A 9,160-nucleotide genomic window follows, 5' to 3' on the forward strand; every position below is an offset into this window, starting at 1 on the left:
CCGAGCTTTTCCATTCTTTTAAAGCTTCAAATTCATCAAAATATTGTCTAAGGAAACAAATCCATACTTTTCTTGTTTCACCATCAAGAAATGTAACATAATATAGAGAGTCATCAAGGGAAGATACTTGAGATAGTGTCCATACATTTGTATGCACAAGCTCTAACCTCTCATTCTTCTTTTCCTCCCCAGTCTTCGGAAAACTAACTCTCTTTTTCTTACCATATAACTTTCACAAAAATCTACAATGATACAATTTAGACCAAGGTAAGTTTTCTATGAATGAAGGAATTGCATACCTTTTTTACACAAGTGCCCAGGTCTTTTCTAGCACAATATTGTTTTAGAATCTATAACAACTATTTGGTGTTCTTCCTACTCAATTGCATAAATTATTCTCGAACATTAAATTTTCTTTATAACAATTAAAGTATAAGGAATATTATGACTTATACAAAGATATTTAAGGTGCCTAAATTTATACCTTTTGGTACCTCTAAGGAGCCTTTTGAAATTTTCTAATTTTTATCATTAAAACTAATTGTGCAACCCTTATCACCTAGATGACCTACTAATATTAAATTCCTACTCAACCTTGGAACATGCCTTAAATCTTATACTAGCCAATTTTTCCATTGTGCAACTTAATTTTAATTCTTCCCTATCCAATAATCTAACATTGTTCATTATCTTCTATATAAACTAGCTCGGAATCCCCTTAGACATAATCAATAAAATAACTACAATGGGGTTTAACATGAAATGAAGCCCTTGAATCTAAAAATCGTGAATCATCTACATGTTTTGGTGAAAGAAGCAAACCATCCTCTTCCAATTTATTACTTACCACCTTTTCTACCTTATTTCCTTCTTGTTTGTCTCCTTCATTGTTCTTCTGATACCAACAATCTTTCTTCTTATGACCTAGTTTCCCACAATACCAACAATCTCTTGGTCCTCTAGATTGAGATCTCCTGCCCTTTGATTTTTCTCATGATTTCCAAAATGATTTCCTCTGTCCATTGATTTACCCCTACTTTTTGCACTAAAGACATTGCTTGATGTAGATCTATCCAAGATTTTTATATGAGTTTTCTCACTTAGAGTAGTATCAACAACATCGTCAAATTTTAGGGTATTTGAACTATAAATAACATTACTAACAACCTCAACAAACCATTCTAGCTTTCAGAACCATAACACAAAATCAAATGAGCCCTTGTTTCTTCATCAAAATTGACATTTATAGAGGATAATTGACTGGTGGTCATATCAAACTCGTTTAAATAATCATTAAAAAAATCACCTTCTCTTATTTTCATATTAAATAAATGCTTCATGATAAATTCCTTATTCGAAGAAGGATTTTAATACAACTTGATAGGATTTCTATCCACTCTTTGATTTTCTTCAATTTTGTAATATTAAATGTCACCACTTGTGATAGGCATAACTAAATACTACCAAGTTACTTTTTGTCCAAAATATCACAATCCTCATCTAATATATATTGGGTCTTTCTTGGATTGCTTCCAAATGACCATCATAAATCCTTTTGATAGAGATAGTCCTCCATTTGCATTTTTAATGACCAAAAGTTCTACCCATTGAACTTCTCAACCTTCAACTTACCCTCATATGTCATTATTCCCACTCAACCATGAGACCTTACAATATAGGATAACTTAAACAACCTTGCTCTAATATCACTTATTAGGATTAGAATGATAAATATAACAATTATATGCAAATATAACCAATAATACAAAGGAATAAAGAACATATAAGTACAATAGAAGGCACAAAGATTTAACATGGTTCACCTAATTTTGGGCTACGACCACCAAAAAAAAGTCCAGTCTTATCATCAAACAAAGAGAAAATTATAGCCTAATATGTTTTACATTATATCACAACTTATTTATAACCCTTTAGGTTGTTTACTAATGTCAGATAACAAGTAAACATTAAAAGTACTTGACAAGTCAACCAAAAATGCTTGACAAGTTAATCTAAATTTTTTAAATGGTAAATGTATGATACATGTCTGGCTAGTCATCACAAACTAACAATATTGAGACCACACATTAAATAGATATTTAAAACCATAGAACAAATATTGCTAAGTCCTCCATTGCCAAGGGGAAAAACTAGAAGAATGTTCCCTTTTATGATATTTTATTTGGCAATTTTAAGATTGAAGTGTTTGAATATAATGTTTTTGTCATATTATGGAAGGCATAGTCACATATAAGGTGTTTTCTTCTTAACACAGGGTCTATAGGTTCCTCTCCTTTCATACTATATTTGACAAATCTATTTAGTGGGGATTGACCTTGAATAATAAGCCCTTGGCATTGACTCAAAGCTTCTCTACTAAATATTGGAATAATATTGGCATTTCTCTTATTAAAGACTAGTTCATTAATAATTACTGGGGTTTGCGAAAAGAAATTAGTGGTAAGTTTGGTATTCCTAGTTCTCACAAGAAGACATTTACTTTATTATCAAATAACATTAGTAATTCTTCTTTGAATAATACTTATGATTCAAAACCTTTTTTGAAGCAATGAATCATATTTTTGCGACATCACCACTAAGCAATTATACATGATGCTTAAAGATGACTCATCTATATTTCAATGATGAATCTTGGTTGGGGATTTCAATGTCCCTTTTTTTTATTGGTCTTTTTACTTAGTTTTTTTGGCAGTCTCCCTCTAAACAGAAAAAACAACTATGTTTTAGATAGCTTGTAATATTAAAAAAATTAGTTGTTGGGTCTGTACTTAACCCTTTGGTCATGAACCTATTAAGTATGGATTTTGTTTTGCTTCTAAAACTTTTTGAAAACTTATTTTTTGAATTTGAATTTGCTGGAAAAAAAGTGGGCTATTTTTTGGGTTCTCTGATTTTATAGAATAGTCCTCTTGGTTTTTGTTGGAGTGAAATTCTTGTTGGTTACATGTTGTCCTATTTGATTCTAAGCTTTACAAATTTTGGTTAGTTTTGTCTTGTGAAATCCTTTGGTTTTTGTGGGATAAATGAAATGGAGAGGTGTTTCAATAGAAGACAAGAAGACTTATCAAATTTATGCTTAAATTTACACATTTTTCTATTATGTCACAAGTCTCTCTTACTCTAGAGATTTCAATGAGGTAGTTCATGATGCTTGTTTAAGAGGATCTACTATTATTTTCAAAGATGATGTAAAGGACCATTATATATATTAACCAATACAAATATATGCTTAACCCAATGTAACTTGAGAAGCTAGATAATATAATGAAAGAAATCAACATTAAAGATGATCTGGGTTGTTCTATTGCCTCTTTAGATGTTGATCCCAATTCAAAAAGATTAGTTGATCTTGCTAAATTAGTTGCTAACTATGGTGTGGCTAGATGGGATGGTGTTGTTTACCTGCTAAAATAGTGAAAGCATACAGTTCCAATGATGGTTGGGGCAATTGACCCCTATTGGTTCTTTAACTTGGATAATCTAGCCATATTTTAATATATTGTAACCTCTTGATAGTGTGCATATATTTGCTATAATGTTTTGATATATTTTCTCCCCAATTTTCAATTGTATAAATGAGGGGGAGTGAAACTTCTTAGTCTTTTCTTCAAGATTGTTGGTTATACTAATACTTCATTACATTTCTAAGATGTATCATGTGTTTTAACTATTCTAATATCAAGTCTTTAAAATCATCACACAAAGGAGCTTCCCAATTGATTTGACAATTAGTGCTATCATTCCTTTATACAAAAATGGTGAGATCAACAATTCTTACAACTACTATACTATTAATGTCAATCCTCCTCTTAGTTAACCCTATGGGATCATGATACAACACAAAATTAATTACAATAAATTTAGGTAAAAGGGCAAAAATATAGGGTGGTTTTAGGCCAAAACACTCTACAATTGATCACTCCATCACTCTCAGACGCTTCATTTAAAATTATAAGACTCCCAATGGAGAGATGTCTTTCGTTTCTTTGTGGATTTCAAAATAAATTTTGATACCATCCATTGGGAAAATCTATGTGGTACAATGAAAGATCTCGGAATTCCAAATGAGTGTAGAACAATTGTTCACTAGATTTATGAGTAGGTTAGGGAAAAGGTTAGAGCCAAATAAGGTGTATATTTGAGTGCTTTTGTAGTGACATTGGATTCGAACAAGGGTTTCCTCTTTACCCCATATTGGTTTGTATATTGATAAACTAAAATAATAGTTAAACAACAACAATGGAGAGGGTGTTCAATTAGAGGGTATGGCAAAGTTGGTATTATACATCGACGACCTTATTCTAATTGCAAATATGCCTAAGAATTATAAGAGAATTTGAAGGTTGTAGATACCTTTTGCCAAATAGTTGGGATGCAAGTTAAATCTAGCAAAAAGAATATCACAACCTTTACTTGGAAAAAAAGAGAAAATATAGTTAAAGCAAATTTACCTTTAAGAACGAAATGTCCCTGCATGATCATTAGGGATAATATCTAGTTCTATAAGGAATGGCCATGAATGGAGATGAGCATCAATTTTCTATTAAGATGGAGAAGCATCATTGAAGACCTAGGAAGGGATTGGTTGATTGATTATTTGAAGGCATATGATGCCTATATCCATCTGGAAGTGGATTTCAACAACATGGAAAATGTGGAATTTTATCTTCCAAATTATGACAAAACCAGCAGGGGAAGGTCTTCTTATGAATTTCCCCTAGGATCAAAGGCTAGTTCTCTGCATGAAGCTTCAGAAATTATCATGGTATTCAAAAAATTTGGCTAAATCATTACCTAGGTCATTTTGCATATTAATATGATCCATATTTTGGCTGGTAGCACTCTGTTTTAAGCTTGAGTGCCTTTGTAGACAAGTCGTCCCTACTACTAAATCGAGCAAATCTGTTGTTTAATACCTTTTGTCAGTTTCTTTTCAAAATTAGATGGGAAATGATGCTTACTATAAATATTATTATATATAATAGAAATCATATTTAGCAATAACTTTGCTTCCTGTTTATGGTATGTTGTTCATTTTTCAACTCTTTAGAAATGTTTGATGTAAGATTTTATTGACACACCCTCATAACCATGGCATTGAGTTATTCGGATTCCATCCCAATATCCATATCAGAGATCTTTTTGAGAGATTCAAAGTGACATCTTTGATAATATCTATGGGTTTTCGATTTGCGCTCATGTAGGATCCTGCTAACTATCTAAAATTTTGATATTATTCCTTTAATTATGTAGGAATCTACTTTTGAATGAATTATGTAGTACGATCCCCAATGCACTCTCATTATTATGTGAACATCAACAAAATCCAATTAAGTATATATCAAAATTATTAAGCTAAGACAAATTAAGTAATAATAATAAAAACTAATAAAAATCACAACTAAATCAAAATATTAATGTTATTAATATATTTCAACATGGAGTATAACTGTTGGTAATGACTCCCTTGGCTGTACATTATAGTTAGTTTTTTTTTATAGAAGTTTTTATTAACCTTTAACACTTGTTGATGTTGGTGAATTTAGACAGATGGTGATTACCCCATCCAATCTGAAGATTATTTGGATGCATTTTGTATTGTTCAGATTATCCTTTTAAAATTAACACTGGGGTATGCCCCTTTTATTGATGTATAATATAGGACTAAGGTCCCAGGCAAGACAAGAGGTTTTCTTTCCCCGTTCTTTCCTACTTGTGCTTGTCAGAACGGGGGAACTCTTTGTATTTCTTTTGTATTAATAAAATCAATCAATTCTTAGGCTGTTTACTGAGCAAAATAAATAAATAAATAAAAATTTACCTTTAAGAAAGTTCTTTAGAGATAATGGAAAAATGCAAGTACTTAGGAATTGATTATGATAATAGGCTCAACTAAGAGACATGTATGGCCAAAATGATTCAAGTTGGATGGGGAATCACTTACCTTCTTCAAACAAGTGCAAGAAGGTGGAAAATTATAGAATTCAAAATCTAAAAAGACTATTTTTAGTTTATTTGTCATGGCAATTTTCCTTTGTGGTCATGAATTTGAGAGAGTAACATATCATACAACAAGTGGAGGCACATAAAAAGAATTAAAAAACACTTAATTACTAACAATCCAAAGTCAACTCAATAGTGCTATATACAATCCTTTTAGATGATACTGGATGCTCTTGAAAAAAGCATTTGCAATAATTCATTTGCTAAGTTACTTAAAATAGGTTGAAAGCATGATAATCATTGTTATCCCGAAATGGGTGTTGAGGAGGAACTTCACTATAGAAAGAAATCTTGGAGGAAAGAAAAAAAGTGTGTGGACAAGTAGGCATGAATGTCCCAACATTAACATCAAAATAAAATTGGTGGTGCTAGAAAAGTTTAGCACTACAATATGGATAAAACAAAATGATAGAAAAACAATATGTTATGCCATATAATTCAACCCCATATGAATGCATATGAATAAGCCTATCTGAAGGCTAATAAAGGGGTAGACTAAAAGTTTAGTAATGCAATTGAGGATTGACTCTCATTACCTTAGATGTGAAATAGATAGATGGTCTATAATAAAGGGCTGGCTAAAAGTTTAATAATGCAATAGAGGACTCACTCTCATTAACTTAGATGTGAAATAGATAGATGGCCAATCCCAAAAGAAAAGTCAAGGACAAAACTTGTGCCTTTCGTAAGAAAGATGTCATTGAAACTGAGTGACACTATATCATAGGACATGTAACGTATGAGGATATCTATAAAAATGGCTTAAAGATACTTTGAATGTGAATAGTCTAAATGCACCACTTGAGAAGACACAAATTAACAAGTTACCAAACCTCCTTGTCGATGTTCATAATTCAATAATTGATGCAATGCAAGGTGGAAGAATACCTAAAGGAGATGTCCTAGCCCCAACAAATGACCACACAGTGGAAGTACAAAAATAGCACAAAGATTTAGATCCAAATAATGTCAACTCTCATAAAAGAATTATAAAATTTACATCCAATATGCCCGATTGTAAGGCCTTTCGAGTTACAGCCAAATACATAAGCAATTACAAAAGTAATTCTGCAAGATCTCTCAGAAGATCCAAATCCTAGCTAGCTCATATCCATAATCTGGTAGAAAACCCCAAAAAGAATCTAAATGTGTGCTCGCAAGCCACTAAGCAACCTTCTTGTTTCCCAAGCTGCAACTACTAGCTCTGCTCACAAATTTTGCTCTCCTCAGCTACTCCTCTCTCTAGCTGACTCCCTTCATGTTGAAAAATGAATAATGAGAAGACAAGATCCTCTACTTATAAAAAAGCAAGCCATAAGTCGGCCTAGCAAGTTACATTAAATAAACCCTCACATTAAATAAATCCTCAATCCACAAGGTACATTTATCATCATCATCATCATCATTATTTTATTTTATTTTTCTTCCAATTTTCATCACTTCCTCTATCCAATTTTTTTTCTTTCATTTAAAAAATAAATATTATTATTATTTTTAATTCTTATATTTTATGATGCAAGATGCTCTTGCATCAGATTCCCTAGGTAGATAGAAAAGTATGTCCCATACTTTGATGCCAAAATAAATTTCTCCAACCAACTTCATCTTCACCAAAGGTTTCCAATCCACTCGAAATAAAAAAATTAATTTGAACATCAACTATCTCAGCTTCATCCACTCAAACATTAGAATCAAATGAATCTCAACAACCCAATCAACAAGCTCACTCCTAAGAACAAACTAAACATAATGCTTCACCAACAATCTCTGCAATTGATCACAACCACCAACAATAATATCTTCAAACATGAAATCCATGTCAGCAACATAAGGTGACTCCCAAACCAAATCAACAACATGTAAGCTCAAATCCACAATAAGAGCAATGTCTAAATAGCTCAAATCCACAATAAGAGCAATGTGTAAATCCTTAGCCATGTCAACCACAAGCAAATTAGGAACATATAGATCTGTAGTATCATGTAGATCCTCAACCACATTAGCAACTAGTGAATCCACACTAGCAACATCCAACTCCACATCAGTAGAAACTTTCATATGTAAATTCTCACAATCAACAATCTCATCATCCACAATAGGATGCTTTGCAATTTTCATGTCAGATCCATCTAACTAGTCATGAAAACAAACATCCTTTCTAGTCTCAACAAGGTTAGGAACCTCTTTGGTAAGCTTAGGTATCTCAACAAAAATCATAAGTTTCTCTGCAGGGTTCATATCAGACTCCACAAACTAATCAACAAAACCAACCACACATACCTTTTTAGCTTTAGTGAAGTCATCCTTTACCTCTTCTTCAACAACAAAGTGTTTTCTCCTCTAAACAATCTTCTTAACTGGCCATACCACTCTCTTCCAAATCAATACTCTCCAACTCTAAAAATATCTGTGAAACTCAATTATCCCTTCCTTAACTTGATTAGTCAAACTAGCTTCCAACTGAATAGACATATTTGAAATCTTCTTCTCCACCACATCATAGAGATATGCAATCATCCTACTGTCAAATCTTTTCAGAGACATCTTCCAAGATCTTTGCAATCCCTCTGAAACAAATCTCCAACCAAATCTAACCTTTACTCAATAAGGTAAACCTTCCATTTTCACAATCGTTTCTTCATATCAAGATCCATCTATGAGCCCTCTATAATTGTAAGTCAAAACCACAATCTGCCACCTCACAACAAAGATATTTAGGACTCCAAAAGGAACAATCCACCACAAAATCGAACTCCGCTCTAATACAACTTGATGTAGTGTGAGGCAAGAGAATCCCAAAAGGAGATGTCCTAGCCCCCAATAAATGACCACACAACAGAAATATAAAAATAACACAAAGATTTAGATCCAAACAATGGCAACTCTCATAATAGAATCATAAAATTTACATCCAATATGCCTGACTGTAAGGCCTTCCAGGTTATGACCAAATACATAAGCAATTACAATAGTAGTTTTGCAAGATGTCGCAAGATCCAAATCCTAGCTAGCCCAAGTCCACAATTTGGTAGAAAACCTCTAGAAGAATCTAAATTTGTGCTCGCAAATTACCAAGTAACCTTTTTGTTTCCCAAGTCGCAACTACTAGCTCTACTTACAAACTTCGCTTTGCTCA

Source organism: Cupressus sempervirens, chromosome 3 (assembly GCF_028749045.1).
Source record: "Cupressus sempervirens isolate cs-2001-9-10 chromosome 3, ASM2874904v1, whole genome shotgun sequence".
Classification (NCBI taxonomy): domain Eukaryota; kingdom Viridiplantae; phylum Streptophyta; class Pinopsida; order Cupressales; family Cupressaceae; genus Cupressus; species Cupressus sempervirens.